This window comes from Perognathus longimembris, chromosome 22, assembly GCF_023159225.1.
Source record: "Perognathus longimembris pacificus isolate PPM17 chromosome 22, ASM2315922v1, whole genome shotgun sequence".
Lineage (NCBI taxonomy): Eukaryota > Metazoa > Chordata > Mammalia > Rodentia > Heteromyidae > Perognathus > Perognathus longimembris.
In genome coordinates, this window is record NC_063182.1 from 31,099,727 (window position 1) to 31,114,822 (window position 15,096).

The window sequence follows — 15,096 nt, forward strand, 5'->3', positions numbered from 1 at the left end:
TCAATACTCTCTATTTTTTAAATTTTCATTTTAAACCAGGGAACTCACCAGCATATACTCTATAGTTATCTGTGATCTATTGGTCCAACTCCGCTGGATTCATGCCATATTTCAACACTTAGCTCCCCACTGGTGAACCACTTTCCCACCAGTGGTTAAAAAATGATCACTTTTACGCTTAAGCACACACATTGACATCTCCTGTCTTGAATTTTTCTGAAAAAGAAGAAAAATAGCTAGAGAAGTCTACCATAGCATCCCCCCTCTGGCAGGAATTCAAAAGTAAAAGAGCATTTCCAATTTCAGTCAAAAGCAACTGGTTCAGAAAAGTTCAGGTACTTCAGAAGTTAACACAGGGCTCCCTTTGGTCCCATCAGGATTGGTATTCCTGTCTGCCCAGTTTGCTTTTACTCAGTTCAGCTGTTTTGTTATTACTTATAGAAAACGTTGCCTCAGCTGGAAAGCGGAATCATATCAGAAACCATTTTTAGAGAAGTTTAATGATGATATTTCAGTGGGACAAAAGGAAAAGAGTGCCCCCTCTGGATTTCTTTAAAATCCATAAAGCCAGGTTTTGAAAAGAACATGATTGGAATGCAGCAAGAAACCTATCCTTAACAATTCCCTCTCATTGAATTGCTTCCTGGTTGTTCTTTAAATGGCAACCCTTCACAGTATAGGGCATCTGTACTTGCTGGAAAAATGGCAGCTTTCTCATGAAACCAAAACTATCAGTTTTATACAAAGAAATGCAATAAATTGTTTCATTCTTTCCCGTCTTTGGATGACATTTACACTTGGGTGGAGAGAATTTTTTTTCATTCCAAAGACAAATGAATAAGAAGTCCTATTTTTTTGTGTTTTTGAAAGAAAAATTAAATAAAACATGCCAATTTAACTTGACAGAAACTAATTTATGTCCCTGTAGACTTTGTACTTTTCTATTTGTTTCTGTCATTTTCTTTCTTTTTTATTTTGAGCTTGCACATCATAGACAAATGTTATCCTGCTGAGCTACGCCCACCAACTCATAGTTGTGTTTTTTTTTAAGGATAGTGGACACCACAAAGGAAATTGTTGGACTTTATGAGTCGTCAGTATATAAGCAACTAAAATTACCTATTGCATTGCTGAGACTTTAAAGAAAATCAATTCCAGAAGTTTTATTTGATATTAATAAGGATATCTACAAAGATAAGATAGTAACAATTAACATCAAAATATGAATGGCATGACAAAACAAATAGATTAGATGAAAAATCCTATTGTGTTTGTTTTTTGAAAGATCTTGCATTCAACATGTGGGTAGAAACGTAGAAGAGCTCTGAGAACCAAGTGTTCAGATGTTAAAAGAAATTGGGAAGTGGAAGTTCATGGAGATCACCTTCTAGTAGGTTTGGATAAGGAAATGGGATAAAAAAATTCCTAAAGAGTAGATATAAGCGAAGAATTCTATGATCCTTAGATAATGAAGTTATATAAAGGAAACATGGACTAAGAGGAAAATGAAAGCCCCTAGGGAGAACAAGAAAATAAAATAGAAAGACAGAATACTGTGACTTTACTAAGGATACGATGCCATTCAGGGGAAGGATGCCATAATCAGCCTCAAAGATTGTCAAGATTCTGAAAGGGAAGGGTTATGAGAAAAAAAATCAATAAACTGTGCATCAGGGTTTTGTTGATGCCAGTAGAGTGGCTGATGAAATTTTAAAGAGATGAATTTATAGTTAGGGGTAATATTTGAAAGGATTTTTTTAAGTAGTTTTAATTGGGAAACAGCACAGAATGGTAAGACAGTAATCAAATGAAAGTTCCTAAGTAGCTGGGCCCTGGTGGCTCTGTGCTTTATGGTTGTGCTTTGGATGAATCCATATTCAGGCCAGAGTTCTTTTTTTTTTTCTTTTTTTTTTGCACGTCTTCTTCCCTTTCACATTTTCATCCATGTTCGTACACATAGTTGTGCACTGAAGAATTTGAGGCAGGAACATTTATGGTGATAAGTACCACCAGGCTGGAATGCGGCCTAAAATACTTAGTATCTTCGAGCCATTATAGAGTGCTGGAAAATATTGTGAGGGAATTTCTCCCGTTTAGTTCCGGATGAAGAACAAAACTAACCATAAAAGACTATAAATTTGAAGCAGAGCACTCCTGGTTCACCGTAAAATCCTGGCCACTCAAGGAAGCTGAGATCTGAAGGTCAGGTTCAGTTACCTGGGCCAGGAAAGCTTATGAAACTCTTATCTGTAATTAATTATCAAAAGAATCCATTAAGTGGAGTTCTGTCTCAAGTGGAAGAGTAATAGCATGGAGGATAAAAGCTCAAAGCAGCACGTAGGCCCTGATTTCAAGTCCCCAAGTCCCAGGTTGGCACACACACACACACACACACACACACACACACACACACACACACAGAGGTTAGTAGAAAATGAAGCTGTATGCTTTACTATGTATTTGATGTCATATTCTTTTTAAATATAAAATATATCATATAAAATTTAATATCATGTGTTGAAAGTCTTTTCCTTAATCTCAGAAAAATATGAAAGAATTTCCACCTTCAATGTGAGAAAACAGATACTGGGAAATAATATCCCTTAAGAAATTAGAAGAAAATAGGAATTGCCTGCAAATAAAGAGGAAGAAAACTATACAGCAGATATGAAGTGATATTGTTTATCTTTATCGATTTCAAGGAAATAATTTAATATTTACATTCTCTAAATATCTTCACGTTTAGATAAGGTTGGTTGAGGACAAAACAAAGAAAAAGTGGCATAATCTTCAGCTAAAGAATGGAGGATTAATGACATTAGAATAAAACTTGTAGTTCTGTAGTCTAAACATTCAGAAAACTGAATTTGTTTCATTAATGAAAAAAATCAACCTCTCTAGTTAGTACACATTTTAAGTGCTAAAAGTACTTACTTCATCATATTCTAGTTTTGTGTACTTCTTTGTTTCACATATTAATTACCTTAAGTTAAATGAATGAAGATTGTTATCTGAGCGAAGATAATACCTAAATGATTAAAATTGTCAGAGAATAGTTAATACACTATTTGAGATCCCATGCTTATTATAGAGAAATGTCTTGTTAATAATGGTTTTGTGTAAATTGAGTTACTCCACTTATAGTTTTGTTACGCTTATCTTTAATTTTGTTATGTCAAGTTTTATTCCACATTATTGAATTTTGTTCATTTATAATTGCCCGATTGCCAAATAGCAAACATACACAATTAACCAACATTAATAAAGATTTTGCTTTCTACATTCTAACACTGAATTTATTTTATGTGCATAGAACACATGTGAAGCATAAAGGAATTGAGAAAACTTAGTGTAGTACTGTGAGGTTCTACTATTTTTTGAAAGTGAAACATGAAATGTCATATCTTTGACTATAAAGATGAAAAGTAATATTAGGTGGCACATATTACATTTGAAGGAGCTGTGTTCCCTGTGGAAGTTGCAAATTTGCCTCCAATATGAGAAAAATGCTGTTACAGCACTTCTATTGCTTTCTAAAATACCTCTATTCTACATAATATCTCTTACAAAGTACCTTTCATGGTGATAAGTCCATTGGGCTTTCGAGTTGGAAACTGGAATTCATTCATTTGCAATTAAGAATTCCAAAACACAGGCATCTTCCTTAGCAATCCTCAAGACAGATATGTAACTTAAAGTCTTTTTTCTTTTCTTTCTTTTTTTTTTTTTTTGCCAGTCCTGGCCCTTGAACTCAGGGCCTGAGCACTGTCCCTGGCTTCCTTTGCTCAAGGCTAGCACTCTGCCACTTGAGCCACAGTGCTACTTCTGGCCTTTTATATATATGTGGTGCTGGGAAATCGAACCCAGGGCTTCATGTATATGAGGCAAGCTCTCTTGCCACTAGGCCACATTCCCAGCCCGTAGCAAAGTCTTAAAGACACTCTGAGCTGTCTCTGGCCATCAGATACTTATGTCAGAATTTTTTTGTTTTAATTAAATATGTTGTTTTAACTACTTCTATATTTATTTGTAATAAAATTTACCGAAGTACCAGCAAAACAAAATTTTATCATTATTTATTAAACTGTATCCTGCCAGAATTTTATAAATATTGTTTTTCATTTCCAATATGTGATAACACAATGATTCTGATATTCAGTATGAATATGACTATTTCAAACCACACTAAGCATAAAATTAAACAAATTCCAAATTACCTGGCTATATATGTACATATTTAATCAGTCAACCAGATATTTTCAAACATGTATACAATAATGTGATTAGAATAGACTTTGTATAGAACATGATTCTTTGTATGACTAGCTTCTGAATCAGAGGTGCTCCTTTGATGTCAATGTGTATAATTGGCAAAGCTAGGTCCTTGGCCTGAAATCTGCTTTTGAAGAAGCCCAAGAAATAAATCTCTTACTTCTGTCTTAAAGATTTTTTAATATCAAAATAAGGGAATAATTTGCTATAGCGAGGGTGTTACAAAGTACAATGACACAAAGTACATTTTTCAGTTTATATTAGATTAATGTCTGGACGATAGGGTGTCTCTCCACTACATGGATTTTCCAGCTCTGAATCTTTTCCTTAGAAAAGAGTTTTAAATTTAATGTTTTCTTTAATAGTAAGATTACTGGGGCTGGGAATATGGCTTAGTGGCAAGAGTGCTTGCCTCCTATACATGAAGCCCTGGGTTCGACTCGTCAGCACCACATATATAGAAAACAGCCAGAAGTGGCGCTGTGGCTCAAGTGGCAGAGTGCTAGCCTTGAGCAAAAAGAAGCCAGGGACAGTGCTCAGGCCCTGAGTCCAAGCCAAAGACTGGCAAAATAAATAAATAAATAAATAAATAAATAAATAAATAAATAAAAAATAATAATAATAGTAATTTAAAAAATAAAAGAATAAGATTACTATCCAGGAACTGATTTGTAAAGGAAGAACAGAATTGTAGAGATATATTTGTTTTAATTCACAGGAAGAGAATAAAAGGGGATTCATGCTTTCTTACTCACGGTAGGAATTCTTTTCTTCACACCTCATTGGACTTTGTTTCAAAGGAGCCTTGCCTCAGTCCATTTGTGCTTCCCTGTCTGAGGATAGATAGCTTGCACGACATTATTTCTCACAGTTCCTAAAATAAGAGTCTTTGGTGATAATGGCAACATGTTTGGCCTCTGAGAAGAGCTGATTTCTGTTTGCAAGTCAGTGCTTGTTGCTTTCTCCTTCAGAGATAAACTGACTACTTTCTATAAAGTCACTTACCCTATGCATGAAGACTTTCCTTTCATGAATTAATCACACTTAAAAAATCTTTAAGTTTAAATGTACAAATCAGGAACACATTCAGAAGTAGCAGCTGTAAGCTGTAAGCTATATGCTCCATGGTGGAAGAATGGAAGAAGGCCATCTCTGACACAGGAGCCATGGATTCTTATCTTGGATAATTCCCTACCCTAGTTTAATGCTACTGGAGAAGTGCATGTTCTTTTAAACAAGAGATGATGTGTTTATATAATCTACATAAAATCAGGCTCTGCAGTGTATATCACTGATCTGTAAAACATAACATGCATATTCATATTTCAGGAAAGGTAATGGTTTGTATTTTTCATGAAAAGGACATAGTTTCAGAAGAAAACTAAATTTATTAAAATCAGATTCATTTCTATATGACAGACTCAAAATATGTTGGTAAAATATATTGATCAGAGTTAAATGAAAGCCCTAGGTGATCAAGGGCTTTAGTTGACTTTCATTAGAAACAAGAGCTAGAATGCCTTGCTTTCTTGCTCACTCATTCATTCATTCATTGACTATGTATTCTTGTTATGAGGCCCAGGTTGGCCTCTTGCTCATTATGTAGCCCATGTTTGCCTTGATGTCTTAAGCTTCCTGCGTCAGACACCCAAGTGCTTGAATCATTTATTTTTTCTTCTGTAAATAATTCCTAAATGATTAGCTTTAGATATATATACAAGGACTGTGAAGAAGTAACATATTGCCTACTTCTAAAGAAATTAATATTTAATAAAAATATAACATGCATTAACATAACACATACACTTAATTTCATTACAAGGTTATATTGCCCCCTCTTTCTTTGTGATGACTTCATTTTTAGAGGCACAGTGAAGTACAATGCAAATCTGAGCAAAGGGAAAACAGTCAACTCGCTATGAGCTCTGATTTGTGGAAACTGTGGACATCTCTAAAATATGCATGATAACCAATTGATCAGAAGAGGAGAAAATGATTAAAGAAGCTTATGTCATGTTTTTCATGATTGACATCTGCTTTCCAGAGAGCTTCAAGCTACAGGGACATGCACTGCTCTCCTCCATACAGGTGTGTCTTTTTACAGAGAGATAAGGAGACTGTCAGGATGTCGCTGCCTTCCTTCAACCTGCCCAAGAATGACAGGTCACAAATCATTCCAGATGGAAAGAAATGAAAGTCCATACCAACTGCAGTTTTCCTTTGTTCTTTCTAGCTTGAGGATGAACACACTCCCTTAAACTATACATCCCTGTGCATTCATCAGTATAAATGGATTAGTTTATATGCTATCAGTATCATTGTGTGTGTGTGTGTATGCACACGAAGTAGCTTTAAAACATCCATTTGCTTCGTGGGATTGGAAAAAAAAAAAGAAAACTGCAAATTTCCTATAAGTTTAAAAATGCATGAGAAGAATTACTTTTAAAACATTTCCAGGGCTTAAAGAAAACTTTTGAAAATGTTTCAAAGAAAAATTTGGAAGTTTCACTAATATGTCTGGTTATATTGAAAAATTGTTTACTCAGAAGGCAACTTTATTGTTCCCATTCTGATACTATTATTGTCGTTAGTAGTTATTATTTGAGTGTGTTTGCCAGATCTAGGGCTTGAATTCAGGGTCTGACAGCTGCCTTTTAGTTTGTTGACTCAAGGCTAGCACTCTACCATTTGAGCCCCAGTTCTTGTTTCAGATTTTTGGAGCCTCATGAAGACACTCAGCCTTGTGAGTAGTTAGGATAACAGGCATGAGCCACTGATTCTGGGCATTGTTAATTGTTGTTATTATTATTATTATCTTATTGTGACTAAAACAAAAAAAAATCTGACCTCTTACTCATCCATCTGACACCAGCCCAGGCCACTTTCAAGTTCTCTCTAATATCCTAAATGCTAGATCTGCAGGCATGGACCTACCAGGTAGGTAGGACCTACCAGGAGCAACTAGACTAATTTTATTTTCTTCAACTTCTGTTTCAGTATATTCATAAAGTAAATCAGAATAATTTTTAAATTCTTATCATCTCTGACAATATATTTAGATTAGCAAATCTTAGAAAAGTGCTCTATACTCTTTAGAAGATAGAGAAGTAAAAGTATATATTTATGGAAAATGAGAATAGTCTCATAACTATTGATTGAACATCACTTACAAATAATCTGTAAAATTAACATAAATTAGGAAAATGCAGATTTTAGTTGATTACTAAAATCTAAAGATACACTGATGTATATATTCTAAAATAAAATATGGAAACATTTTGAACTATTGTCAATCAATAATAGGCATGCTCAACTTGTATTCTAAGAAATAGTCAAAACTTGAAAGCGTTCTTTTAAAGGTACACTATTATTTCTAATAGGTAATGGTTGTTTATTCCAGTTAAAACTTCTCATTTGAAAAATAAAAGATTGCTATTTCAAATAGACAGCTTCAAGATAATCAAAATTATTATCTGAGAAAGTTATTTAAAGACAACTGGGCATAACACATAGTAAAATGTAGAGGAAGAACCATAGGTAATTTCAAAGGCAAAGTGGCTCTTAATAAATAATTGTTGAAGGAGATCTAGTAAATATACTTGGTACTACGAATAAATCCAAACTTAAATAGTTTAATTAAAGTTTTTGTAACTGGTAATTAGTGATAAATGGTTTAGAAAGACACTGTTTTTTTTTTTTTAATGTGCTTTTAAAAAGTGGTATCCTAGAGCCAGGAACTGGAGACTCACGCCTGTAATCCTAGCTACTCCAGAGACAGATCTGAGGATCAGGGTTTGAAGCCAGATTTGGTAAGGAATTCTCCAATTCTTATCTTCAATTAACTACCAAAAAAGCTGGAAGTGGAGATGTGGCTTACATAGTATCGTGCTAGCCTTGAGTAAAAAACAAACAAAAATAATCTCAGAGACAACAACAAGGCATTAAGTTTTAAGCCACAGGAATGGCACAAAACATAAAATAAATTCAAGATTCATTCAACTTGTGTGTAATTTTATCTAGATACTTTTATATTTTGTTCATATTTCATATTATTCTCCACAAAATCTCTGAAGTCCCCAAAGTAATTGTCCCCTGAACCTCATTTGTTAGTTCTCTATACTAAATCCAAAATGCATTTTTCTATGTAGAACAATGCTGTGTCCATTGATTTAGGTTTTAGATCAGGCCATATACTTCAACAAGAAAAATAATAAGTGGTTAATGCACAACAGTAAAAGATAATCAGATCTTTATTTCTGAGACTTGAGAGCTAGCTTCCAGATTTTAAAATTTCCTTCCAACTTGTGGAGGCATCATCAATTCTTAGACATTATAAGAGGAGCATTTTGTGTAATATACACATAAATGGGTACATTATATTGCTTAACATGCAGAAGGATAGTTAAGACAGATAGTCTGTAATATTTATACTATGGAAAATGGACTCCAGAATGTAGTTTGAAAAACATACAATTTTAAATTTTATCCTAAATGTATTATACTCATTGATTTTCTGAAAAAGGCTAGTACTTTGTTTTTAAAATGAATTTTCCATTTACAACACTACCGATGTAGTCATAGTAACATTGTGATATAAAGTATATCCTATTGAATCATATTCACTGTGCATTATTCATTCATGAGAACATGTTCTTGTTCAATTGTCTAGTTCAGCTTTTAACACTTGTGCATTCCATTATAAGATTATAATCTTCTGTCTTTTGAGGAAAATGAACAGAGCAAATCAATACTTTTTTTTCCACAGACTTAAAGTGAAAGTGGTTATCTTTCATAAGAATACCGCAGTTCACCAAACTATTCTTCCTAAATGCTCTAGCCCAGGAAACTAACCTCAACATGAGGCACCTGAGATCAGGATATGAAAATCCGAAGACTTGCTTTTCCCAGGGAGAAAGCCCGGCAAGTATCAGAGGGAGAGCAGGCTTATCTACTGGATGCCCCTTTCCTGCTGTGTTGAAATAATGGGTCAGGTGTTGTTTCACCTACTAGATGCTTGTCTTTAAAAAAAAATCATATTTCTACGTATATTTGGGCCACATAATGCCATTTCCTCTTAGGACTTATCTTTGAAACTATAATTATTCATTAGTAACTACATCTGCTCCAATAGAAGTACTTCTAGAAGTTCTCTTCCTGAAATCACCATTGCATATTTCTTTTGGCTCTTAAACCTGATTTTCTTTGCATCTTTTACAGATATTTCTGACTTCACTTTACTGTTTGCTCTTAATTTTCCTGTCCTATAAGCTTTACAGCCAAAGACTAAGATCTTCAAGTCACCAATTTTATATCGATTTCTAATTCTTTGCTAATTTTTTCAAGATATCCAAGATATCTACTCTCACTTGTTAATACCATTTTTAAAATTTCCTTATGCATACTTCTTCTAAATGTATTTTATTACAGCTTTCTTCATCATTGTAAATGACATACTAGAGTTCTAGTTACTTTGGTCAAGAATTATGGACTTCTCTGTACTATTCAATTATTCAAGAAATCATGTTGCCTCAGTGTGATAGTTAATCAACTTGACACATCTAAGAAATGCCTGGATAGCTGGAAAAACAATATTTCGTGATGTGTTTTGAGGGAATTTTCACATTAGATTAGTATTTTAACTGATATACCAAGTCAACAAGATGTCACCTAATAATATGGATCCAATATTTTGGAGAAACAAATAGAGGAAAAAGACAGAAGGGCAAATTATGCTCTCTCCCTCTCTCTCTCTCTCTCTCTCTCTCTCTCTCTCTCTCTCTCTCTCTCTCTCTCTCTCTCTCTATTTGTGTGCTGGGGCTTGAACTCTGGGTCTGTGTGATGCATCTAACCTTTTCTTTCCCCCTCAATGTTGTCAGTCTACCACTTGAGCCACAGTGCTACTTCTGGTGATTTTGCTGTTGTTGGTAATTGGAGGTAGTTAAGAGTCTTAAAGGTTTTTCCCAAGCTTTGAACTGAGATCCTCTGATCTCAGCCTCCTAAACAGTTAGGATTATAGTCACAAGTTGCTAGTGCATGGCAACTTCCCCCCCCTAAGGTATATCATTTATTTTCTTTGCCCTCAGCTAGTAAAGGTTTAGCCTCTCTAGACTTACAATAAAATATAAGTCTTTAGGACTTACACCAAAGATATGCCAAGTTTTGTCACAGACTTAGAGTTGTCAGTTTCTCTGGCCTTTGGATTTGTACTTAAAATTTGTCACAAACATTCATTCATTAGCATAAGACTAATTGTCTGCTTATATGATATTTAGATATACATGTACATACAAATGAGTAGATATTTGTATTTAAAAATCATTATCCAAGATTGTGTATATTTATAATATATATATGTACATGCACAGATATGTGAATCTGTAGATATATATGCATGCATAAATCTATTTATATATGTACTATAGATTTATTTGCATATTATAAGTGCAATTTGTATACATAAATTGTCTTTATATTTTACCTATTAACCGACATGTATCTACTCTATTGGATTTGTTTCTCTGTTGAACACTCATTAACAATATCTTTTTTAAACCTACATTCAGAATAGTGATTACAAATCATAATGATTATTTTTCTCTATGGTATAAATTACCATTGTTTCTCAAGTAGTTCATTTAATAGATTTTATTACATTTAGATGGTCAATGTGAACAGATGGCACACACAAATAGGATCATTACAAAGTTTATGTATGAAGACATTTGAAGAAGATATGCGTGCAATGAAACGTGATCCAGAGTTAGCAGAAACAAGGATTTTACAGTCCTGATCCTGGAAAAATGATGTGTTGATTGAACTGAAAAAGATGTTCAAGTCCCATAATGGTTAACATGATGTACTTTTGAAATCTGATCTTTGCAGATGACAAAGTTAAGATGAAATTATTAGGGTGGGATCTAATTTAATATGACTTCTTTTCTTCATAGATAGAAGAAATTGGAGGTAGAGACAGGAATAAAAGGTAGAGGAATAAAATGAGATAATAACACCATTTAAAGCAAAGGACTACAACAGTGAGATATTTATCACCTGTTTTCCTCACAACCCTGAGAAAGAACAAAGCCCAGCTGACATGTTTACGTTAAACCCTTGGTCCCCAGAACTATAATGCAATTAATTTCTGTTATTTAAGCTGTTATTTTTATGCTCTGTTTAATTGCAGGCCTTGGAATATAATGCAAGTGAAGAGAATGAGAAGAAACTAGAAGGTTAGAGAACTTAATGATCTATCAGATTTGATAAAATAAATGATCTTCCATAGAAAAATACAGGTTACCTTGGAAAAGCACATGAACTAAAAGCAAATCAGTTAGTACTGCCATCCTTTTGTGTCTGTTTGAACTTTTAGGAGATCTGTGGTAGTCCATACAGGTCAGGTTTACAAGGCTCAGAAAAGAGCGGAGACATTTGGAAATTCATCTCGTAAAGATTGAAGGAGTTACTGATATGCCTCCCAATGGTTCCTCTTCATCCTATCTTCCTGTCTGATTTCAATGTAACATTATGATGATCTGACTGAAATGAAAAACAGAACAAAGACAAAACTCATAATGCATCTGAAATGACAATCCTTTTATTTCTCATCTAGTTAAAAAAAATTCCTTGGAAATATCCCAAGCTCATGCAAGTGTGTCTTTTCATTTCCCCTTCCTTCGCCTTCTTTACTCACCTCATTCCCTCTGGCTCCTGAACTCCTCATTTGGCACTTGTTTCGTTTACTCTTTGAAATCCCTTGGATGAGCACCTTCATGACTCCTTACCTGCCTTCTTCCAGGTCCTTACTCATTTAGGTGGGCCTGGGTGACATTCAGAACATATTCTGTATTCATCTTTTATTCTCTTCATCTTTAGCACTACTGTTCATTGCTGGTTGCAAGTGGCAGATGCTTATAATACTAGATGCTCAGAGGCTGAGAGGAGGGTTATGATTTGGAGCTAGCCTGAACAGACAATTTCAAGAAACTCATATCTCCAATTATCTAACGAAAATTCAGAAATGGTTCAATTGTTACAGTGCTAGCTTTGTGTGAAGAAAAAAAAAAGATACAGCACAAAGATGAATCTCCAGTAATGGGACAACAGCACAAAACCTAAACAGTGATTCTCTGACTCATGTATTTCTGGCTTTCATTCTTGCTTTTAAGAAGCCAGAATTGGAAGTGGCGCTGTAGCTCAAGTGGAGCACTAGCCTTGATCTGAAGAGCTCAGGAATAACTCCCAGGCCTAGAGTTCAAGCCCCAGGACTGATAAAAAGAAGTCAGAAGCTGTCATTCCATTCCAACAAGAGCTGAACAACCTAGAAATCAATAAATCCTCATATATTTGTAAGAGAAATGTGTTCACAGGGTAAAATAACATTCCCCTATTGGACAGACAGAAATATAAATCTAAAGAACTACAATATTTGAATATCCAAAAGCTGATTCTAAAACTTGTATAGAAAGACAAAAAAGAGATTGACCAGTACAATATTTAAAACAACAACAGACAAATGAAGAAATCCTCAACATCTTTTCTGTAAGGGAAATGCAAACCAAGACAAAAGTGAGCTTTCTTCCCATCCAGTGGAAATTGTCATTATCAAGAAAACAAGCAATAACAGATGCTGCCACCGTGGTGGGCAAAAGGAACCCTAATAAACTGTTGGTGGGAATGTAAACTTGTTCAACCACTCTGGAAAGCAGTATGGAGATTCTTCAACAAACAAGTTAAAGATAGAACTCCCCTACCATCCAGCAATTCCACTCTTGGGCATTTACACAAATGATACAAACAGTATACAGTAAAGCCACCAGCATAACCATACTTTTTAAAACACCATTCACATAACCAACATGTGGAATCATGTCAGATTCCTGTCAGTGTTTGAATAGATCAAGAAATTGCAAAATATATACACAATATAATTTTACTCATCATTAGAATAATACTGTATATCTTTTACAAAGAAATGAGAGGATCTGGAAATAATCATGTTAAGTGAAGTAAGTCTAGCCCAGAGAGACACAAGGTGTACACTTTCTCTAATATGTAGAAGCTAGAAATAATCTATAAATACATAAATATACACAATGTGTGGTATCCAAATATACACAAATATGGTAGATGTAGGGGGAGAACTCGATGTAATTCCTTCGATAGGCTAACTCATAGTCCAACTTAATAAACATCAGGAAGTAAGTACTTGGAAGGGGATGGGATAAACTCTCTGGAGATGGGACAGAGGAGAGAGGGATAACCAAACGAGGAGAGGAAGTAGGGGGAAATAAAGTCACAGAACTCAAATGCATATTCTACATTATTTTTAAATGAGAGAAGAGGGGGCTAGGAGGGATGAAAGTAGAAAGTTGAAGGGAGTGACATGGAACAAAATTTACTGTACTGATATCCTATGTTAAATGGCATCTCCTTTGTAAAAATAAAATTAAAAAAAGAATAAAAAGCAAAATTGAAATATTCAAATTCAAGATTTCAAATAAAACTAGAGTAGCCAAGTTAGTATATGTAGTATTGGCACAAAAATTTACAAATCAAATGAACCAAAACATGATTTAGCAATAAAACAATATGAAGCTAACCAATGGAACTTTGACAAAGGAATAAAGGCTGTAGTTTTATCACAACTTTACAGTGTTAAATGCAAAATACCAAAGTTCTAGTTGACCACCCTGGATGGCATTATGTGCGTTGTTGATTTGTTAGGTGAAAAATTAAAATGAATAAAAATACTTAGCTGAAAGTTAGGATTTATTAAAAACAAATGGTTTTCTGTGAAGTCACTGTCAGGAGAATGAAAAGTTGATTTATAATCTTAGAAAAATTATTTGTGAAAAATGTAAAGAACACAGAAAATCCATTGATAATAGGTGATAGAAGTGAGTATTAGAAATAGGTGTAGCACAGTGGCTTTTTAATAGAATAAAAGTACACTTTAAATATGTGACCATAAATTGGTCTAATCCATCGTAATGCACATAATTCAGAGAGATTACAATGGAAATTGTGGATTTGGGATGATAAAGATATGTCAATTTCAGTTTGTCAACAAATGAAAAGTACCACTTTGATGTGGAAGATATGGATATGTGTATGAAGGAAATTCTTTGTCATCTGCTCAATTTTGTCATGAACTTAAACTTCTCTAAAAATAGTATTTATTGTTTGGAAAGTGTATGTTTTATTTATTTTTCCTGATTATTGTCTCCTTTCAACTGTAAACAGTTTCAGGATTAAAACTGCTACTGTTTACATTGTTTACTACTGAACTCATAGTTTTTGGTGGTAGTCTTTAACACATATAGTATGAATGAATGAGAATATTTTTGTTTAACTATAAATGAATTTAATCACTTCTAAGTACTGAAGCTTATTTTTAAGTCTATTCTTAACTATCACATTGTTTGTTCTGAAAACATGTAATGGGGCAGATGACTTTTTGTGGCTTGCTGCAATGAACAATGAATTCTAAGATCTAAATATGTGTGTAAAAAGCATCTTTCTCATAAGGTTACAAATTTCCTTGACTATATGTAAGGCAATTTCAAGAGAAAGTGGTATATATTTTAATATACATATATATTTTTCCCTATCCACTATGTTTAAGATAATACAAGGTATTCATTGAATAGAAGTTATAATGGCAGACAGTATTTATTATCTTGTTTGGAACTATTTTTAAAAAAATTGTTCAGGAGCACACATTACATTTCCACACACATTTCTCTGGGAAGAAGAAACTGTAAAGAATCAGAACCACAAAATTGCACTGTCAACATCAAGTATAACTATAAAGAAAAAATAATG

At 33.8% G+C, this 15,096-nt stretch overlaps 1 pseudogene; it reads left to right on the plus strand.

The window, feature by feature from the left end:
• The window catches only part of LOC125339959, a 180,329-nt pseudogene that overhangs the window by 147,558 nt on the left and 17,675 nt on the right, over positions 1-15,096 (plus strand).